This window comes from Carica papaya, chromosome 2 (genome assembly GCF_054855325.1).
Source record: "Carica papaya isolate Zhongbai chromosome 2, ASM5485532v1, whole genome shotgun sequence".
NCBI classification, from domain to species: domain Eukaryota; kingdom Viridiplantae; phylum Streptophyta; class Magnoliopsida; order Brassicales; family Caricaceae; genus Carica; species Carica papaya.
The window spans coordinates 14,644,196-14,666,890 of NC_142310.1; the positions used below are offsets into that span (position 1 = coordinate 14,644,196).

The following is a 22,695-nucleotide window of genomic DNA, read 5'->3' on the forward strand; positions in this document are numbered from 1 at the left end:
TACCCTATTTTATCATTATTATTATTTTTATTTTCATTGAATTAAATTAAATTAAATTAAATAAAAAATCCAAATAAATAAATAAAAACTAAAAATAAATAAATAAAAATATTTATTTTCATTTGGGTGTTACAATATGTGTTATGTTATTGATTCCACAACTTGTTTTTGTAAATCTCACTACAGTAAATAGGCGTTAAACGATTTGTTTACAATAAATGAATTTGCTTAATTAAGAACTCCATTAGTTGTTTTAATTTTTCTACCGACCATCATTTTTGTGTCGGTGAGTAGCGTGATATTCTTACTGGGATAGTGTAGTTCATTCCTTATTTAACCATTTCAGATCAAGAGAATTAGGATGCAAAACCCGATCCATAAGAGAGTTGTGAGTAAGATACCAATTTTATTTATTTCTCATTTATTTCCTTATTTTCTTTATATTTCTTTCAAAGAGTAATTCCTGTAGTACTATTTGGGACTTTAAATTTTGTGTAAGGAATGTAAACTTTAACTATTTATTTCATTTTCGCATTAAATTCATAATTTATTTCCTTTAAAATTTTTGGAGTCGTTACACATTCTGTATCACTATTTTCCAATTTCTTCCACTTACTTGATTATCAGTTCTGATTCTTTAATTTTATAAATTTTATTCAAAACTTAATTAGGTTTTTGTTTGAAAATATTTTTGAAAACATGCGAATGTGGCTTCGAGATAGCCACTAGATATACTTACAGACTTGAGAGCTAAAGAATTCTGATTTGAGTTCCAAACACCATCCGAATATTAACAAAAACCTGCACAACAACTAAGTTTTCTCACGTTAGCGATGAACCCAAGAATTTTATGCAATCATATTGCATGCCTATCTCGTTTCTATAATTATTCTAGTTACTTAAGCGATCATTCAATTTAACTCTTCGTTATTTTTTTGTTTATTTGATTAATTATATAATTTAGTAAATACTATTTTCTTATCATTTTGTATTAATCTTGCTTTAATTAATTAATAATTTCTTTTTAATTTAATTTATCTATTATTCATTCCATTCTAAAAGAAATCATTACAAATATTCTTTTCTATTTTCTTAATTTATTTTCTTATATAATCTATTATATTTAAAACAAAATTTATTAATTTATTTACATATTTATTAAATCAAATGATTTCCAAAATTTATTTCTTTTAGTATTTTAAAGTACCTTTACCTAAATATTATAGATTATGGCTAAATTAATTTACTTATCCAATCAAATTTAATTCTTATGAATTATTTATTCAATTAAATTCAATTCTCCTTAAATTTATATTCAATTAAATTCAACTTTCCTAACTATCATAATTTACCTAATTCTTAATTGAATTTTAATTTATTTATTCTTCTCCCATATACACACACACACAAATATGCTTATATATTTATACACACACAACACACACTCGTTTATTATGTACATATATACATATATATATATCTCTTATTGTAACGTCCCCAGAAATTTAAAATGAAATGTATATTAAAATTATCAAATGCGGAAGCGAAGTCAAAAATTGATTAACATCCCTTACACTAAAACCAAAAACGTGCTCACAATATAAAAGATCAAACTACCTAAAGGAAAAACTTGAAAGTAAAAGCTACGAATATGACTATGGAGTCTTTAGGCGTCCCCTTCGTCGTCCTCCTGCGGAACCGCCTCGGGAACAATGTCTTCCTGATCTGAAATGATTAAATAAGGAATGAGCTACACTAGCCCAGTAAAGACATCACGATATCTCACCGTCACAGAAGTAAAGGTGGGTAGAAAACACAAAAAGACCAATGGAGCATAATTTACAACAAATCCTTTTATCAATAATAAAACCTTTACCATTCACTTACCTCGGTGAAATTCATAAAACAATATACAAAAGCAATAACATCATCATCATCATGAAATCATATATAAACTGTATAACATAATACTTACCAAGCCTTTCGTAATTCAATCGTTACACAATATATTTTTCTCATTTACCAGCCCACTAGTATCCATGGGGATCCATAGGGGTCCCGCTACCCGTTAACCCTTAACGCTTGAAATCATATTCCAGGGCCGTCCCTATACCCCGTCCGGTATGAGCGCCAAAACTATAAACCTCATTACCCCGTCCGGTATGAGGGTGAACCGGGCCGTCCCCATACCCCGTCCGGTATGGGCGCCAAAGCACATAAGATCTCCATACCCCGTCCGGTATGGGAGACCACAATCCCGGTAGGGTTCCCTACGGACCCGGTCCGTCCACCATCTCCCAGGATATCTAGTCAGGCTGACCACATTATACGATTACCTATTTACATAATCTTTCATTCTCTTTTTCCTCAGTCAGCATCATCAATCCACATACAAACAAACAAAACGGTAACTTATGCCAAACAGACAACATACAGCATCAATACCCCAGTCATTTAATCCATATTCAGTAAAACAGTAAAATATGCACACGAAACTGTAAAATGAAAACATCAAACCTCATACTGCATTTAAAACTGTAAACAGGCCAAATAACAGTTAACCGACAAACACACTAGACTCGGGCTCCATTAGCGACCTTAAGCAATTTCACACATTCGTTGATTCATGAAATACCGTTTTATCATTTATTAAACTTTAATACCGTGATAAGAAATAGGGTGAGGGGTCCTTACACGTTTCGGGGTCCGAACACGGCTTCACAGTGCGCCTACAGGCTGTCCCTAATTTTTCTTGAATTTTTCCCAGGGAACTGAAACGCACTACTGGTACCTGCACATGTTCCAAAAAATCCCAAATTAGGCCCAGGGCCCCTTTCAACCAATATCGCATTTTCGGCACGGCGGCTCCGCCGTGCTCCGGCGACGGCGCCGCCGCAAGCGGCGGCAATTCGCCTCGATTTGGCCGTTTTCAGCCGAATTCGGCCACACTTGCATCGATCCTTGTGATTAAACAACTCTAGGGCCCTCGGGAGGCCAAAAAATTACAGAAAACCGAAGCTTACCGACGGCGGTGCTCTCGGGTGCGGCGGCTCTCCGGTGAAGTTCGTGTTTTGGTGATTCGGCTCCGATCAACCTGTAGAAAAAAGAATGGTGATCACGGTGATATAAAAATTGCATTAAACGGAGGCCGGGAAGGGCCTTATCGGAGGCAAAAATCGAGGAGGGGCGCGGCGGCGCCGCTGGGTTTCGGCCGTGTTTTCCGGCCGTTTGGCCGGAATTTTGACTCCGATTTGGCCACAGGGGAAATCAGCATAGAAAAACGAGTCGGGAGTATGAAATTTACCTCGATCGGGGGTCAGAAATCCCTTCGGTGCGACAGCGGGTGGCGGCGGCCAGCTTCTGGTTCGTCTTCTCCGGCGAGGGCAGGCGGCTAGGGTTTTGTGGTCTGGTGTGGGGGTCTTATTTATACCCTTTTGCCTTTTGATCTCAGCCGTCCATTTTGATTTAATCTGGGCCGTCCGTTTTTGATTGAATCTGGACCGTTCGTGCGATTGCATCTGGGCCGTCCGATCGCACGTTTGATCTGGGCCGTCCGATCGCGCATACGCGGATCGCCAACGTGGCACGTCCCGGATCGACGTGGTCTTGCCACGTGGCAGGTCCCGGTTGGCCGGGACTGCTGACTGGGTCTGCTGACGTGGCTGCTGACGTGGCCCCCTCCTTTTTTTTTCTTTTTTTTTCTTCAATTTCTCGGGCGCTACACTTATTATTATTATTTTATTATTCATATTATAAGATACAATTATATAATTATAATTACAAAACTTATAACATTACTTATATATATATATGTAAAATCTTGCTCCGTTACCATTTATTTTTATAACATATTTTTATATATTGTGTTCTTTATTAAAATTCATTTCTATACATATAAACTATACCTATATATATTATTATATTAAACACAAATACACCATGCATGCTTATATATATATATTTATATTCCACACACATTTTTTTTTATAAATTTATTTATTTATCATATTTTTCTACTTTTAACTTACATCATATTGTAAATTTATTAATATAGTTATAAAATTTATTATTGTCATATAAATATTATTGTTTCCATTATTATATATATAAATATTTATTAAAATATAAAAATTATGCATGCATACAAAATATTATTTTAATCATATATATCCATACATGCATTTATTTATACATAGTTATATGTATATATATATATATATATATTTATGTATACACACATTAAAAATATACATACACAATATACCTATATATACATATATATATTTGTTTCCCTTCATACATTTACATCAAAATTCATAAAAATAAATATATTTCACATATTCATTATAGTTTATATGTGTATATCTCATATACATAAATATATACATATATATACATCACATATATCCAAGATAAATATATATACATATATATAAGTATAACTTAATTTTTATCACTCTCTCACTACAACAAACTATTTTCACTATTTCTCTATTTAAGTTCAAATTTTTCATTTAAAATTAAACAAATATAAAATGTATTTATTCTAAACTATTTAAAAAAAGAATCATAAAAGAAGAAAAAAAAAAACATACGTGAGAGAGACAGTCTCATGGTGGTTAGGCCACCCGCGATGTCCCCACTAAACTCAACCTTCTTCTTCCCTCCGCCGCACCAAACGTCCCAATACTCTCTCTCTCTCTCTCTCTCTTTTCTTCCTGTCTCTCTTCTCCCTCTCCTCCCTATTCTTCTTTTATTTTCTTTTTATTCTTTTATTTAGTAGATTTAAAAAAAGAGAAAAAATATTTTGTTTGATATTTATATAATGGGAGAAGGAGTAAGGAGGAGGGAATCTTTCCATCCATGTGCCCAAGGCCATGTGGCCACCTCTATCCTATTTTCTAATTTTTTTTTTTTTTTTTTTTTTTTTTTATGTTTCAATCTCAGATGCACCTTCTCTAATTTGATTGGTCATGATAAATTTTTAATTTTAATTAATTTATTTCTTTTTTCTTTTGTTGTTCTTATATTCATTTTATAATATTTAACTTAATTAATTTACAAAATTTAATATTATCTAATTAATTTTGAAGTTAACTAATTTTTTTAACTCTCTTTCTAATTTAATTTTATTATTTTATTGATTTCAATATTTTCTAATTATTTTTTTAAAATTTATTTTATTTTACTAATTATAAGTTTTAATATATATTTTAAACATTTCCTTAATTTATTTTAATTTTTTAAATAACATTCTAATTCCTAAATAAATTATTATAAATTTTAATTTATTTTACATATTTTTTTAATTTTCTCCCAAATAAAATTTGGAGTCTGATACATTATTATTTGTTTCTTCTTTCATTATAAGTTGCTAATCATGGTTTCTATTATATGTGTTAACCCAAGTATCATAACAACGTAAGAGGAGGCTGAATTAAAATTTTCAAAATTAAAACAACTTAGAGAAGAAAGTAAACAATATAAACTATTTAATTGACAAAATAAATAAAAATTAGAGGAAGCAAAATATCAATAAATACCTCCCACCACAATCTAGTTTGAACCAGTTGACTGATTTTTTCTTTTTATGTTGAATTCTTCTAAACACTCAAAAACATCACACGATGAAACAATGTATGAAGAAAATTTTGTGCTTATGAACTCAACCAATACTGCTTCGACTTAAAAACGTTTTTCCATAGAAAAAAACTTAATTAATAGTAATTAATGAGCAATTTAATTTTGAAATATTTTTCTCATTAACAATGCAATTCAATTTTGTAGTGTTTTCTTCATTAAAAATATAATTTAATTTTGTAACATTTTTTTTTATTAAAAACATGAGGAAAATATTTTATAAAAAATTTATATTTAAATTACTACACGGATTATTACAGAAAAAATAACTCACAAACAAAAGCAAATTAATCAAACAAAAAAAAAAAAACTTGTTCAAACTTGTAACTTAATTGTAGAGAAAATATTTAACGCCCCAAATTAGTTTTTTTGTAATTTATGATTTTATTATAAATATAATAAAATAATTTTTCAATTTATTTATTTAAATAAAATTGATGGAGGATTAAATTAAAAATAATTTTGGAAAAAAATTGTGAAAATTTGGGTTCTGGAGGTATTTTTGAAAGAAAAATCGAAAACCAGAGGTCAAAATACAATTTAGAGAAGTTTCACCACGTCAAACGCCTGGTCAGCAGGCCCGATGAATCAAGACGCATTGTGTGGCAGCAGACGCTGACGTGGTGCCACATGGGAGGCCAAGCAGACGATCCGCATGCCCGTAATCAGACAGTCAGGTTTAAACGCGATTGGACGGTGCAGATTATATCACGATGGACGGTCCATATTGGATCACGATGAACGGTTCAGATTCACTCCTTATTTAATCACGATCGGACGGTCCAGATAAAATGAGATGGACGATCCAGATCAAAAACAGACGGATATAAATAATCTCCATTCGCACCAAACCATAACCCTAGTCGCTAGACCCCCTCGCCGGAGAAGAAGATCCGGCTGTTGGGAAGGAAATCGCCGCACCAGAGTACTTTCCGACTGCCAAAAAAGATAAAAAAAATTTCTTTTGCTAGAAATTCAATTCTAAATACACCCATGACCAAATCGGAGTAAAAGAACCGACCAATTGGCCGGAAAGCGCAGGCGAAGCCCGAGGGTGCTGCCGTAGGGAATTTCACAAAGCGCCTCCGATGAGGCCCTTCCCGATTCATTTTTTGTGTAGTTTTTCTACCATTGTGATCACTGTGTGTTTCTCTACAGGTTAACCAGAGCAAAACATCCAATCGTAACGTGAGCTGGAGGAGCCGCCGCACTAGAGAGCCCTGCCGCCGGTGAGTTTTTGTTTTTTGTGTTTTTGTGGCCAACCGATGCCTTTTAACGTATTTTTTCTCAGGAATTGATACAGAATTAGCAGAAAACAGCCGACCTGAGGTGGACCGCCGTCGCAAGAGGCAGTGTCGTCGCTGGAGCATGACGGAGCCGCCGTGCCGAAATTTCGAAATTGGTCAAGTAGGCCCTAGGACTGATTTTGAGTTTGTTTGGGACATTTTTAGGTACTATTACCGTGTTTTAACTCTCGAAGAACAATTCAGGGAATCCATGAATCGCCCCTAGGCGCAGTCGAACAGTTTAGCTTTTTGGACATTAAATCGAGTAAGAATCCCTCATCCTATTCTCAATCATAGAATTGAAGTCTAAATAAATAATAACACAATATTCTGTGTGAATCTAGAAAATGTGTAGATTAATTACAAATTACTAATAGAGCCAGAACCGAAAATTATCTACTGTTGTTGTTGATTGTTTTCACAGTTTATATGCATGATGGTATCTTATTGATTTATTTTATAGCTTTGAATGCATGTATTACAGTAAAAATTGTGTGATGAAATGAATAGATGAAAATGCAGCTTTACTAGATATCCTGGGAGATGTTGGATGGACTTGGGACATAGGGAACCTTACCGTGAACGTTGTCTCATACTAGATGGGGTATGAAAACTTGATAATTTGGCACTCATACCGGACGGGGTATGAGGACGGCCCGGTTCACTCTCATACCAGACTTGGTATTGAGGTTTGGTAAATTGGCGCCCATACCAGACGGGGTATTGGGACGGTCTGTAATTGAGAATGTTGAATGAAAGGGTTCATGTATAGCAGAGACATCCCTATGAACCCCCATGGATACCAGCAGCCTGGTAAAAAGAGTGACAGTTATTGTTTGATTTATTGATAATAAGTATAGAATTATTATGTGTGTATGTTATCGATTGAATATGAAATCATGATAATTGTTATACTATTGTCTCAATATATGGTTTTTAAAAATCCCACTATGGTAAGTGAATGATAAGTGAATGGTAAGTGATTTTTATGATTGATAAATGAATTTGCTAAATTTAGTGCTCCATTAGTAATTTTTTTGATTTTATACCAACATTTACTTCTTTGTCGGTGATATAGTGTGATATCCTTACTAGGCTAGTGTAGCTCATCCCTTATTTAACCATTTCAGATCAAGAGAAAAAGGTTCCAGAGCCCGATTCGCAAGAGGATTGCGAGTAGATGCTAGATTTCTTTATTTTTTGTTAATTTTCTTATTTCATATATATCTTTCAAAAGGGTGAATTTCGTAACACTGTTTGGTACTTTAAGTTATTTGTGTAAGGAATGTAAACCCTGAACTTTTATTACGCTTCCGTATTTTAATTATCTTTTATTTCATTTGGATATTTCTGGGATCTTTACAGTTAGTATCAGAGTCAGGTTCTTTGGACTCATTCCTTATAGTTGGTATCAGAGCCTGATTAGCAGGCTTGATGAATCAGGACGTGTCGTGTGGCAGCGAACATAGATGCAGTGCCATGTAGGAGGCCATGCAGACGATCCACGTGCTCGCGATCGGACAGTCAGGTTTGAACGCGATCGAACGGTTCAGATTAAATCATGATGGATGGTCCAGATTAGATCACGATCAACGGCCGAGATTCACTCTATATTAAAACAAATTTGGTCCCTCAAATTTATCTCTCTCACTCTCAATCAAACAGCTGGGTATATTTAGTTCTGAAGTCTAATTCTAACTCCCATGATGGATCCATGCTACATAAAGAGGTATAAGGGATTAAACCCATTTACTTTTGCAGGGTATCCTGTTTTGAAGATGCCGAGTACTGGTTAGCAGAGGCAAAGAAGGCTTTCAAGACCCTGGGAGTGACTCCCGAACAGAAAGTCACCATTGCTACCTACATACTAATGGGAGAAGCAAGCCGCTGGTGGGAACTCAAACAGACCACCTTGCCTATTCCAATTACTTGGGAACAGTTTCTGACGACCTTTCATTTAGAGTACCTTTCAGAGCATCTCCGACATTTGAAAGAGATGGAGTTTGTACAGTTGATCCAGGGGAATATGACTGTGTCAAAATATGCTCGCAAGTTTCTAGAGTTGGGCCGATATTCCCCTGAGATATTGTTGGATGAAGGCAGGAAGGCTAGAAGGTTCAAGTGGAGTCTCCGCCTAGAGATCAAACAACAGTTGTTTGTGTTGGAGCTCAGGACTTATTTGGCTGTCCTAGCCAAGGCACAATTAGTTGAGAGGAGCCTCCGTACCTTCTCTTAAGCAGTAGAGAACCTCAGGCCCTCAGCTCTACCCCGCAGACCAGTATCTACTACACCTGTTCATCAGAACAAGAGGCCAAGGCTGATGATTTAGACTCCCCCTCAAGCTCCAGTGGCAGGACACGTTAAGATCCGTCAGTATTGTGGTAGGGATCATGGGGACCGACTATGCTATTGCCTTAACAACATCTGTCGCATATGTGGTAGTGTCCAACATTATACGAGGGAGTGCTCGAGGAACCAGAATCAGGTCAATCCTCCTATTTAGGGCAAAACTTATAATCTCATCCAGCAGGATGCAGAAACCAATCCGGACGTGATATAGGATATGTACACTATCTGTAACCATCTTTCTAATATTTTGATTGATATTGGTGCATTGCATTCATTTGTTTCACCTATTTTTGCATCAAAATTTAATGTATTACTTGATAAATTTGATTTTGTATTATTTGTGTCTACTGCTGGGAGTATGACACTATTAAGGGAAGTTGTATACAAAATCTGTGTCATAGATATAGCAGATAGGAAATTGAGTGTTGATATAATAGAATTAGACACAGGAGACTTCGATGTAATTTTAGGAATGAACTAGCTAGTGGCGTATCACGCTACCGTAGATTGTTTTATCAAGAAAGTTGTATTCAATCTTTCTAATGAGGAACCATTTACAAATTAATAAAACTATTTAGTATTTATTTTCTCACGACAAATTTTCTCGTTATCGAGTACTTTAACCCTACTGTTTTCTCTAACTAGGCAAACCCAAAAAAGAGATTTGTATTCAAGAGATTCTGGTAGTCTGAGAATTTTCAGATATGTTTTTGGATGAACTGCCCGAACTGCAAGTGGACAGAGAAGTTGAATTCGCTATAGACCTTCATCTAGGAGCTTAGCACATTTCGATTGCTCCTTACCGCATGAGCCGTATTGAGATGGAGGAATTGAGGAAACAGATCACTGAACTGCAGGATAATTGGTTTATTCGACATAGTGTGTCCCCTTGGAGCGCCAGAGTCACCTTTGCCAGAAAGGGGGACGTGATGTTGAGGTTATGTATTGATTATAAAGGTCTGAACACAGTCACAATCAAGAACAATTATCCCCTCCTCAAGATTGATGACATATTCGATCAGTTGCAGGGTGTTCAAGTCTTCTCCAAAATAGACCTGCGTTCAGGTTACCATTAGGTAAAAATCAGGGCAGAAAACATCTCCAAGACAGTCTTTCGAACCAGCTACGGACACTATGAGTTTCTAATCATGGCATTTTGACTAACCAATACTCCAGCCATCTTCATGGACTTGATGAATAGGGTCTTCAGACAATTTCTAGATCAGTTTGTTATTGTATTCATCGATAATATCTTGGTTTATTCAAAAAGTAGAGAGGAACACGCCCACTATCTAACTCAAATTTTACAGGTTCTTAGAGAAAAGAAACTGTATGTAAAGTTGAGTAAGTGTGAGTTCTGGCTTGAACATACTACTTTCCTAGGACACATCATATAAAATGATGGAGTGTCAATGAACCCAGGAAAGGTTGAAGCAGTGCTCGGTTAGAAAAAATTGACATCAGTTAAAGAAATTCGTAGTTTTCTAGGAATGACGGGTTATTACCGCATGTTTGTAGAAGGATTTTCTAGTTTAGCTACTCCTTTGACTCGACTCACAAAAAAGAATATCAAGTTTGAGTAGAACGAGAACTGTGAAAGAAATTTTTTAAAACTAAATAAGCGGCTGACTACTGCTCCTGTGTTAGCCTTGTCGAGTGGATTGGCTGGTTTACAGTGATGCCTCCTACCTAGGTCTGAGTTGTGTTTTGATGTAGCATGGGAATGTCATAACCTATGGGTTTAGACAGTTGAAGAGTCATTAGAAAAACTATCCCACTCATGACTTAGAGCTTGCTGCAATCACATACGCTTTGAAGACCTGACGCTATTATTTGTATGGGGAGAATTTTTAGATCTATACCAATCACAAGAGTTTGAAACACATATTCACTCAAAAAGATCTCAACATGCGTAAGAGAATGTAGATATAACTTTTCAAGAATTATGATTGCGACATTTTGTATCACCCGGGTAGGGGCAATATTGTAGCCGACTACTCAGCAGGAAAAGTGGAAGTACATTAACACATTTGATGATTTCATAATGTAGGCAAATAGGGGCTGCACAACATGTATGGTTTCAGGACATGAGGAGAGTCACATGTTTGGCCCAGCTAACCGTTCAGCTTGAGTTAATCTAGAGAATAAGGAAAGCTCAGTCCGCCGATTCCACCCTAGGAGCCCTCAAGAAAGATGCAGAATAGAGAGTTAACTCAGAATTTTGAGTCTCCGCTGATGGGTTGCTCAAATTCCAGGACAGGGTGTTCCAAGTGATAGTGAGTTAAAGAGGGACATTATGATAGAGACCCATAGCTCAAAGTTCGCCATGCACCCCGAAAGCACTAAGATGTACCAAAGTATGCGATCTCAATTTTGGTGGAAAGGGATGAAAAGAGATATAGTTGATTTTGTTTCTAAGTGTTTGGTATGTCAGCAGGTCAATGCAGAGTATCAATGCCCAAGTAGGCTACTTCAGTCATTACCAATCCTGAAGTGGAAGTGGAAACATATCACCATGGACTTCGTGACAGGATTACCTAAGGTATGCTCAGGATATGATGAAATCATGATAAGTGTTATATTATTGTCTTAATAGGTGGTTTTTAAGAATCTCACTACGGTAAGTAAACAGTAAGTGATTTTTATGATTGATAAATGAATTTGCCAAATTTAGCGATCAATTAGTGTTTTTTTGATTTTGTACCAACCTTTACTTCTGTGTCGGTGATATAGTGTGGTATTCTTACTGAGGTAGTATAACTCATCCCTTATTTAACTATTTCAGATCAAGAGGACTAGGTTCCATAACCCGATCTGCAAGAGAATTGCGAGTAGATGCTAGAATTCTTTATTTTTTGTTCATTTCCTTATTTCTTGTATTTCTTTCAAAATGGTGAATTTCGTAATACTGTTTGGCACTTTAAATTATTTGTATAAGGAGTGTAAATTTTGAACTTTTACTGCGTTTTCGCACTTTACAAAATAAATTATAAAACACAATTTATATAGGTTTAACTGTCAATTTTATGGCTTTGTCCTATACTCAAGCAAGCCACTTGAGATTGTCACTAGTTAAATTTTTCTCATAACCTATCTTACAATGTATCTAGCTCACTATTCTTTTTTCGAAAAACATAGCTAAGAGGTTTAAACACCCTAACTTCTCGTGTTAAGTGTCATGATTTTCAAATAAGGAATTAAAAGAAATATATGTTATGAGTTGGTATTATAAGTGGGAGCATATTTAGGAATTTATTATATCTCAAGAAGAAAGATGATTTCTTTAAAAATGTTGTTAAAATTCAATTACAAGTTTTTAGGAATGAGAAAATTCCAGTTTTAATTTGAAGAGTGATATTTAGAAATAAGCAAGAGAGTGAGTGGTTGTTTTACAGAAATATATTAAAAAAAGTGGAGAGATTGAAAAGGAGGAATTGGAGGTGTACTGAACCAATCATCAAAGTTTAATAGAAAAGAAAACATTACTTGGGGGCAAGCATGGGTGTTGTTGCCAGGCAGATTGCAGCCTCCTCATGTTTCATCTTCTTTCTTTCTTTCTTTCTTTTTACTCATCACCTGCAACACGACAAAAATCCTTCTCTATTTTTTACCTTTTTTATCTTTCTCTAATTCATTAATGTCGTTTTGATGATCTTTCAGTTCTGGGTGTTCAGTCACTAATCCACTCTTAAACTGCTTTTTATCTTTCTTTCTTGCAAAAGCTACGTCGCATCAATCAAACATTTTCATTTCTTTTTTGTTTTTCTCAACTACTAGAAAACAAATATATATATTTATGCATTTTACAAACATAACATTAAACCTTATCGAATTATTATTATCTTTCACCTAAAGATTTTTCTAAACAAAATAATTTTATATTTTTTTAATTTAGACTCAAATTAAAGAGGAATCTAAACCAATATTATTGGCTTTTAAATCTCTTTTATACAAGTGTTTATTAAAAAATTTTATTGATTTATAATGTAACTATTTTAAATTTAGAAAAATAATATTTGGTAAATTAAAAGTCTGTATTAAAATTGAAGGGAAGGGAAAGCAATAATGAAGATGGAAGAGTGGGGCCCGGATGTGGCAGAGCGTGGGAGAGGGATGAACATGACGTTGTCGGTTGTTTTGTACAGAAAAGAAAAGAAAATCTCATCACAATCTCAGAGACTGACTCTTATCTTCCTTCCTCCCGGCCTCACCACAGGCAACCAAATTGTCTCTTGTTTGAACCACAGAAACACGAAACTACTTCTCTCTCTCTCTCTCTCTCTCTCTCAACTTTGCCATTAAAGATGCTTAAACCTTGCTGCTAAACTTGCTGCTGCTGCTGCTGCTGCTGCTGCTGCTGCTGCTGCTTCAGCTACAATACTAACTCAGCTACTTACATCTCTGTCTTAGTCAACTGTGAGTTCTTATCTCTTTTATTATCTTTCCCTTTCTTTCTTTCTTCATCCTACTCATCAACCTTCTTCACACTCTCTACTCCTCCCAAAACACTACTTACCCATTTCATATAAATGTTTTAATCACTATCTTTTGCATATAAATATCTTTCATTCGATACCTTCAGTTAGTACAAAGTCATCAGTTTTATTCTATTTAGATAGATAGATATATATATATATATATATAGAGAGAGAGAGAGAGAGTTTGTATTTGTCTATAAATTAGTTAATGGAATTTAGAGGGGAAGAAGGAGATATCAGAGTTGCAGGATCTTCATCCCCAAGTGGAGAAAGAAGAAGAGATGGTAACCAAAATGGCATAACAACAACTATTCTAACCTCCATTCAAACCATCGATCACACCCCTTCTCATTCTCACAGACAATTAGATCGTAACATTACTTCAAAGATATCCTCCATTTCCGTCGGATCCAACCCCGCCAAACCATCCACCGTCCGCTACCGAGAGTGTCTCAAGAACCACGCTGCAAATGTTGGAGGAAACGTTTACGATGGCTGCGGTGAGTTCATGCCCAGCGGCGACGATGGCTCAATCGAAGCCTTGAAATGCGCCGCCTGCGATTGCCACCGCAACTTCCACCGCAAAGAGGTTGACGGGGAGACCACCCAGTTGGGTTCCAGTTCTAACAGTAGAAGAAATCTGATCCTTAACCCTCTTCAACTCCCACCTCCATTGCCATCCCCTACCATGCTGCACCACCATCAGAAATATCCTATGCACACGGCTACACCCATGAGCGTTGCCTTTGGCGGCGGCGCGGAGTCATCAAGTGAGGATTTAAATCCCGAGGGAGTGGTACAGCCGTTTCCTCCTCCTTTCGGTTTATCCAAGAAAAGATTCAGGACGAAGTTCAGCCAAGAGCAGAAGGAGAAGATGCTGGAGTTTGCAGAGAAAGTGGGGTGGAGGATCAACAAGCAAGATGAGGAACAAGTGGAGAGATTCTGTGCGGAGGTTGGAATCAAAAGGCAGGTTTTCAAAGTCTGGATGCACAACAACAAGAATAACACAGTGAAGAAACAGCCGGAAGACGGTTGAAGCTCAATGCAAATGTACAGAACAAGGAAGACTTGTGCAAGAGAAACTTTCATTTAAAAGCTCATGTGCTTATCGCTCAGAGTTTAACTAACAAACCTTGTATAAAGTTGATTATGTTCTTCATTTTCATGCAATCTTCGTCATCTGTTTTAAGCCAAGAAGGAAAATAACATGAAACCAGATGCATATGATCTTGGCACGTCTTTCTTAACAAGACAAGTATTCAGCAGATTATCGTTGAATGGAATTAATTGTTTTTTGTTATTTGTAGATCATGTATACAACGAGGTGGTCAGTAAAACAGTTGATAACCATCAATGCTTCTTATGTCTGTTAAATTTTAGGTTCTATTTTAAAGGAAAATATGCAATAAATTAGTAAAATTCTAGATTGGAGATACTATAATCTGGAAATGCCCAGATCATAAGACCAGGAAGCTTGAAAAGCCCTAAAATTCTTTAAACCATCTAGCTTGGAGTTCATTATGTGCGCTCCTCTCGTGTCCTGGCCTGTAACTACACCCATATATTTTTAGGCGCATTCCAAAGATTTCTCCTGTGCAGGTTTACAGCGCTCCTCGCCATACTCAGATCCCTGTCTTTATAAAATATAAATTCAAACTCTAATGGGTTTGAAAATAATTTTTTATTTTTTCAAACCGTGTTGAATTTAACCTGCATCAACCCAATAATTTATTATAGTAACATTAATAATATAAATATTTATCTTTCTAATTATATTTATATCTATATTAATAAAAACAATACATATATATTGGGTCACGTTGGATAGGCAAAACCCGAACTTGTTCTTCCCTGGTATTATTCTCCGTCAACTCAAACTTGACCCTGATCGAAACCTGTTCTTTTGAGAAATGAAGTATTGAGGACAGGGTTCAAAAAATAGGGTTTGACAAGTTTTTTACGAAATTCATTAACCATTAAAACCACAAAATTAAGGAGGAAAAAATTAGATTAGTCCAACAGAGTTCAGCTTGAAGCAGATTGGTAAAGATACAATATGATCCTCAATACAGGAAATTTAAGAGCTTGATTAAATGATTTGCATGGTGGTTTATTAATGTTGTGTGTGGTATGGTATGATATGTGTAAAATTCATTAATATTTAAATTTAACAATATTTAGAAGATAATTGTCTTTGTTTACATTGACAGTATGATATAATTATATAGTTAAATAAATTATTTATTTTACTTATATTTTATTGTATATAATAATAAATAAATCAAAATTAAAAAAATATATAACGTTAAATATATAGATATATAAATATATAATTAAATTTATACATATATAATATATATATAATTAAATATATATATAATTAAATATATTATATACATATACATAATTAAAATATTACATACATGTTTATTTATAATTAAAATATTATATACATGTATTTATATATAATTAAATATATAAATAGATATATAAATATATAAATTTTATGTATATATAAAATAAAAAAAATATATATATATATATACAAAATAAAATCGATATAATTAAATATATTATATACATATATATAATTAAAAATATAAATATATAAATTTAATTGAATATATAAATATATGTTTATATAAAAAAAAATATAAATTAAATATATATATACACACAATAAAATAAAAAGAAGAAGAGGTGTGCGGCTCTTCTTGAAACAGTGACGGGTAGAAGAACAAGAAAAAGAAACCCTAGAGAAGAAGAAGAAGAAGAGTGAAAAGTATCAGGTAGAATAATTTAAATTGAAGGGTAATTTTATAAATAAAAAAATATTAAGGGTATGAAAAAAAAAATTATCAAACCATCTTAAAACTAATGAATAGTAGTTTGAAAAAATAAAAAAAAATTATGATTTTGAGAATCATGACTCAATAAATAAAATACTATACTATGTATTTGGAAGTGCAAATAAACAGAAAAAACTATAAAAAAAACTGTAACGGCCCCGTAAATATTAAAATGAAATGAGTATTTAAATATATCGAATGCGGAAGCGAGATCAAAATTTCAGTTAACATCCCTTACACGAAAAACCAGAAACGTACTTAAAATGTAAAAGATTAAACTAACTAAGAGAGAAACCCGAAAATAAAACTATGAGTATGGCTACAGAGTCTCTAGGTATCCCCTTCGTCGTCCTCCTGCGGAACGGGCTCGGGAACCATGTCTTCCTGATCTGAAATGGTTAAATAAGGAGTGAGCTACACTAGCCCAGTAAGAACATCACGATATCTCACCGTCACGGAGGTAAAGGTGGGTAGAAAAACACAAAAGACCAATGGAGCATAATTTACAATAAAACCTTTTATCAATAATAAAACTTTTACCATCCACTTACCTTGGTGGAATTTATGAAAACAATATGAGAAAAACAATAACATCATCATAATCATTGAATAATCTAAGCTGTAAAACATAACACTTATCACGCCTCTTGTAATTCAATCATTGTACAACATATCCTTTTTTTCTCATTTACCAGCCTACTAGTATCCGTGGGGGTCCATAGGGGCTCCGCTACCCGTTAACCTTTAACATTCATAATCAGTTTCCAGGGCCGTCCCCATACCCCGTCCGGTATGGGCGCCAAAACCATGAACCTCAATACCCCGTCCGGTATGAGGGTGAAACGGGCCGTCCCCATACCCCGTCCGGTATGGGCGCCAAAACCATAAACCTCAATACCCCGTCCGGTATGAGGGTGAAACGGGCCGTCCCCATACCCCGTCCGGTATGGGCGCCAAAACCATAAGATCTCCATACCCCGTCCGGCATGTGAGACCACAATCCCGGTAGGGTTCCCTACGGACCCGGTCCGTCCACCATCTCCCAGGATATCTAGTCAGGCTGACCCCCATAATACAATTATCAGTCTATACAATCTTTCATTTTCCTTTTCCTCAATCAACATCATCAATTCACATTTAAACAAGCAAATCGTAATTCATACCAACAGACAATATACAATATCAGTTTTTCAGTCATTCAACCCATAATTAATAAAAACGTAGTACATGCACACAAATCTGTAAAATGAACACATCAAACCTCACTTTGCATTCAAAGCTGTAAACAGGCCAAATAACAGTACATCATCAATCACACTAGACTCAGGCTCCATTAGCAACCTTAAGCAATTTCACACATGCGTTAATTCAAGAAATACCGTTTTATCATTTTGAACTTTAATACCGTGATAGGAAATAGGGTGAGGGGTCCTTACTTGTTTTCGAGATCCGAATACGATTCACAGTGCGCCTGCAGGCCTTCCCTAATTTTCCCTGAATTTTTTCCCGGGGAACTGAAACACACTAACAGTACCTGCACGTGTTCCAAAAAAAAGTCCAAATTAGGCCCAGGGCCCCTTTCGGACCAAATCGCAACTCCGGCACGGCGGCTCCGCCGTGCTCCGGCGACGGCGCCGCCGCTGGCGGCGGCGAGTCGCCTCGGGTTGACTGTTTTCGGCCGTTTTCGGCCGAATTCGGCCACACTCGCATTGGTCCTTGTCAGAAAACAACCCTAGGGCCCTCGGGGGGCCAAAAAATCACGGAAAAACGGAGCTTACCGGCGGCGGCGCTCTCGGGTGCGGCGGCTCTCCGGCGAGGTTCGTGTTTTGGTGATTCGGCTCCGGTCAACCTGTAGAGAAAAGAATGGTGATCACGGTAATATAAAAATTGCATCGAACGGAGGCCGGGAAGGGCCTCGTCGGAGGCAAAAACCGAGAGGGGGCGCGGCGGCGCCGCTGGGCTTCGGCCGCGTATTCCGGCCGTTTGGCCGTGATTTCGGCTTCGATTTGGCCATAGGAGGAATCAGTGGGGAAAAACGAGTCGGGGGTATGAAATTTACCTCGATCGGCGGTCGGAAATTTCCCCGGTGCGGCGGCGAGTGGCGGCGGGTGGCGGCGGTCGGCCTCTGGTTCGTCTTCTCCGGCGAGCGGCTGGCGGCTAGGGTTTGTGGTCTGGTGTGGGGGTTCTATTTATAACCCCTTGCCTTTTGATCACAGCCGTTCATTTTGTTTTAATCTGGGCCGTTCGTTTTTGATTGAATCTGGGCCGTCCGTGCGATTGAATCTGGGCCGTCCGATCGCGTGATTGATCTGGGCCGTCGGATCGCACCCACGCGGATCGCCAACGTGGCTCCTTTCGGAGTGACGCGATCTTGCCACGTGGCAGGCCCTGGTTGGCCGGGACTGCTGACGTGGCTGCTGACGCGGCTGCTGACGTGGCTGCTGACGTGGCCCCCCTTTTTTTTTTTTTTTTTTTTTTTTTTTTTTTTTTTCCCTCCTCCTTTCCGGGTGCTACAACTCTCCCCCCCATAAAGAAATTTGGTCCCCAAATTTGCCTCATTACTCTTGATCAAACAGATGAGGATATTGGGCCCTAAATTCTGATTCCAGCTCCCAAGTGGCCTCCCTAGGCGTGTGGTTCTGCCACAAGACTTTTACAAATGATATTTCCCGGTTACGGAGTATTCTGCTTTCTCGGTCCGTGATACTGACCGGTACTTCTTCATAAGACAAGTCCTCTCGGAGTGAAAGCGGTTCATGAGCCACGACATGAGAAGGGTCCGGATTGTACTTGCGCAGCATAGATACATGAAACATATTGTGAACCCGGGAGAGCTCAGGGGGCAGTGCAAGTCTGTAGGCAGTGGTACCAATCTTGTCTAAGATTTCAAAGGGTCCAATGTATCTGGGGTTTAATTTTCCCCTTCTGCCGAACCTACTAATTCCCTTGAAGGGGGTGACTTTAAGAAACACCCGGTCACCTTTCTCAAAGGCCAGGTCTCTCCTCCAAGTATCAGCATAGCTCTTTTGCCTACTCTGAGCCGTCTGGATGTTCTTCTTGATCTTAACTATCTTGGACGTGATTTCTTCCACCAAATCCGGGCCAAACAATCTTCTATCGCCCACTTCCTCCCAACAAATCGGTGACCTGCACGGACGCCCGTATAGCGCCTCGTATGGGGCCATGCCGATGCTTGCTTGGTAACTGTTGTTGTAGGCAAACTCTATCAGGGGTAGGTGGTCGTCCCAATGGCCTCCGGAGTCAAGGACACAAGCTCGGAGCATATCCTCCAGCGTACGGATTGTCCTCTCTGATTGTCCATCGGTTTGGGGGTGGAAGGCAGTACTGAGGGACAGCTTTGTTCCCATAGCTTGCTGGAAACTATTCCAAAACCGAGAAGTGATTCTGGGATCCCTGTCGGATACCACTGTTACTGGGACCCCATGCAGTCTGACTATTTCCCGGACATACATTCTTGCCAACTTGTCCAACGAATCAGTCATTCTGATGGCCAGGAAGTGGGAAGACTTAGTGAGTCGGTCAACAATTACCCATATGGCATCGTGTCCCGATCGTGCCTTGGGTAGTCCCGATACGAAGTCCATGGTGATGTGTTCCCACTTCCATTCTGGAATCGGTAAAGGCTGAAGCAACCCCCCTGGGCGTTGATGTTCTGCTTTGACCTGCTGACATACCAAGCACTTAGATACAAAGTCGGCTATATCTCTCTTCATCCCATTCCACCAGAATCGGGGTCGCATAATTTGGTACATTTTTGTACTTCCTGGATGCATGGCGAACCTTGAACTATGGGACTCTGTCATGATGTCTCTTTTTAATTCATTGTCGTCTGGGACACACATTCTGTCCTTGAAACGAATCAATCCGTCGGCAGAGATCTGAAATTCTGAGTTCACTCCTTGTTCTGCATCCTTCTTGCGGTTTACTAGGGCGGGGTCGATTGACTGGGCTTCCTTTATTCTTTGGATTAACTCGGGTTGGACTGCTAGGTGGCTCAAACATGTGGCCCTCTTCAGATCTTGCAGTCGAACCTGCTGCGTAGCCCCAATGGACCTGCATTCCGCAACCATCAGATGGGCTAGGGTGCCTGCACTCTTCCTACTGAGGGCATCGGCTACTACGTTGCCCTTACCTGGATGGTATAGGATGTCACAATCATAGTCCTTGAGGAGTTCCATCCACCTTCTCTGACGCATGTTGAGATCCTTCTGAGTGAAGATGTGCTTCAAACTCTTATGATCGGTGTAGATCTGAAAGGTCTCTCCATACAAATAATGGCGCCAGATTTTCAAGGCGTGTATGATTGCGGCAAGCTCCAAGTCATGGGTAGGATAGTTCTTCTCATGATTCTTTAGCTGTCTAGACCCATATGCTATAACCTTTCCATGCTGCATCAGGACACAACCCAGGCCCAGATAGGAGGCATCACTATAAACTGTATACCCTCCTGATCCGCTCGGTAGAGCCAGTACGGGTGCAGTAGTCAGTCGCTTCTTCAATTCTGAAAAACTCCTTTCGCAGTTCTCATTCCAATCAAACTTTGCATTCTTCTTTGTGAGTCGGGTTAGAGGGGCCGCTAGACTGGAGAACCCTTCGACAAACCGGCGGTAATAACCCGCCATCCCTAGGAAACTGCGAATTTCCTTAACTGTTGTCAGCCTTTTCCAACCAAGTACCGCTTCAACCTTTTCGGGGTTCACCGACACCCCTTCCTTCGATATAACATGTCCTAGGAAGGCGGTTTGCTCGAGCCAAAATCCACACTTGCTTAACTTTGCATACAACTTCTTTTCCCTGAGTACCTGGAGGACTTGGGCAAGATGATGAGCATGTTCTTCTCTACTTTTTGAGTAGACTAAGATATCATCGATGAACACGATGACAAATTTATCCAAGAACTCTCTGAAGATTCTGTTCATTAGATCCATAAAGATGGCCGGGGCGTTGGTTAGCCCAAACGGCATAACCAGGAACTCATAGTGTCCGTACCTGGTTCGGAATGCCGTTTTGGGGATGTCTTCTGCTCTCACTTTTACCTGATCGTAGATCTATTTTAGAAAAGACCTGTGCACCCTGCAACTGATCGAAAAGGTCATCAATCCGGGGGAGAGGGTACTTGTTTTTAATTGTTACCTTGTTTATCCTTCTATAATCAATACACAGCCTCAACGTTCCATCTCCTTTTCTTGCAAAAGTAACCCCGGCATCCCATGAGGAAATGCTGTGTCTAATGAAGCCACTGTTTTGTAGCTCAGTGATTTGTTTCCTTAGCTCTTCCATTTCGATGCGGCTCATTCGGTAAGGAGCTACCGAGATGGGTTGGGTTCCTGGCTGTAAGTCTATGGTGAACTCGACCTCTCTGTCCCCTGGTAGACCGGGCAGTTCATCCAGAAATACGTCTGGAAAGTCTCGGACTACTGGAATCTCTTGGATATAAACTTCCTTCTTGGGTTTACCTAGTTAGGGAAAATACAATATCAACGCACTGGGAATTAAGAAGAAAAGAATTTGTCATTAGGGAGAATCAGTACCGAATAATTTTATTAACTTGTAAATGGCTCCTCGTTGGGAGGATTAAATACAATCTTTTTATTAAAGCAGTCTATGGTGGCGTGATACGCCGCCAGCCAATCCATTCCTAGGATTACATCAAAATCCCCTGTGTCTAACCCTATCAGGTCTACCCTCAATTTTCTATCTGCTATCTCCATGGCACATGCCCTGTAGACAACCTCTCTATGAAGCCGGGGTCGATCAAGGAGGGAGCGGGGTCCCGAGGTAAAGGAACTGGGGCCGGCTGAGGGTGAACTGGGGGACCCTGTGGTGGCGCCTGCTGATGGGGTGGGGGCACTGGAATATGCTGTGGCGGCGCCTGCTGGTACCGTGGCTGTGGTACAGGGTCGTACCGCGGCTGTGGCGCCGGGTGGTACTGTGGAGGAACAGGCTCCTGCCGGGGTGGCTCGGGATCAGCCTGCTGTAGCGGGGGCTCAACCTGCGCTAGCGGAGGAGGTCCGAGTAACTCCCTTCTCTCCTCTTGCCTTTGCTGGGCAGCTACGAGAGCCTCCACCATCT

General features: G+C 38.2%; 1 pseudogene; it reads left to right on the forward strand.

The window, feature by feature from the left end:
• The first annotated feature begins 13,437 nt into the window (after positions 1 to 13,437).
• Positions 13,438 to 15,053, forward strand: LOC110817323 (zinc-finger homeodomain protein 2 pseudogene; annotated as a pseudogene).
• The last annotated feature ends 7,642 nt before the right edge of the window (positions 15,054 to 22,695 follow it).